This window comes from Amphimedon queenslandica, unplaced genomic scaffold (genome assembly GCF_000090795.2).
Source record: "Amphimedon queenslandica unplaced genomic scaffold, v1.1 AMPQUscaffold_10257_Cont17291, whole genome shotgun sequence".
Taxonomy (NCBI): domain Eukaryota; kingdom Metazoa; phylum Porifera; class Demospongiae; order Haplosclerida; family Niphatidae; genus Amphimedon; species Amphimedon queenslandica.
Window position 1 is genome coordinate 1 of NW_003549472.1, and position 973 is coordinate 973.

The window sequence follows — 973 nt, forward strand, 5'->3', positions numbered from 1 at the left end:
CAGATTCACCTATTTAGCAAAGATGCAACTACTGAATTGCTTAATTAGTTAAAATTATGGTGATGAATATGACAAAATAACAATTAAATTAAATTAAAATAAAAACAAAATTGATGAAAATCATGGCTAGTCACTTACAGTTGTGTGAGAACTACATCCAGTTTCACTCTGAGTGGGAGTTTTTTTGGAGGCTGGATGGTTGATATAGGAGAAGAAAGATAACTGTCGCTTACTTCCCATGCTAGGGTGTCTAAAGTGAAAATCTGAAAATCAAGATTTAAACTAATAAATATATCACATTTTTTACCTAACTGAATAAATGCTCCAGCTCAAGTAAAATCGCTAGGAAAGCAGTGGTTTCACATTTATGATTTTTTAAAGTTTTTAAATCCTGTCATCAAAGGGTTAAAATTAAAAATTAATCATCGAGTATTAATTAATTGATTTCTCTCGACCTACGTGAACCTGCAGCAACGACGTAAAGTGGTACAAGTAATCTCTCTGTGTTTTGTGCCTACAAGGTAAGAGTTTTAATATAGAAATTGTTTAAAACTACTTGTTAAGTGCTTGTAATAGGTTAAAATAGTGATGAGGGTATTTGCGGTTTTTTCACCAATTAGTATAAATAATTTTGTAAAACTACACCGAGTTAATATACGAGATCCCTCATAGTGTTTTTGCATAGAGGGGTGGTTCTTCTATTTGTGTGCATAATTTAGAGTGATTCCTATATTCCTATCCATCTGGTTCAATGATTGTTTTACATGTAGGTTACTCTCAAATGAATACTAGAGCTAAAGGAGCATCTGTGTCATCTCAGTGCACAGGTATTAGTGTATATGAGTAAATTAGGTTACATTTGTTGTTAGGAAAGTCTGGTGGAGATTTTTCCCGTCAAATTCATACATTAAATATGGAAGTTCAAAATTGTAATAAAGAAGTGCAATTATATAATGGTGCAGAATCTGACCGT

The 973-nt window shown here is 32.2% G+C and overlaps 1 long non-coding RNA gene across 1 annotated transcript; it reads left to right on the forward strand.

Moving 5' to 3' along the window:
• Positions 1 to 446: 446 nt before the first annotated feature.
• On the forward strand, positions 447 to 930 carry LOC109590285 (uncharacterized). Its single transcript, XR_002189245.1, has 3 exons — positions 447 to 521; positions 771 to 827; positions 870 to 930. It is a non-coding gene; the product is annotated as an uncharacterized LOC109590285 (long non-coding RNA).
• The last annotated feature ends 43 nt before the right edge of the window (positions 931 to 973 follow it).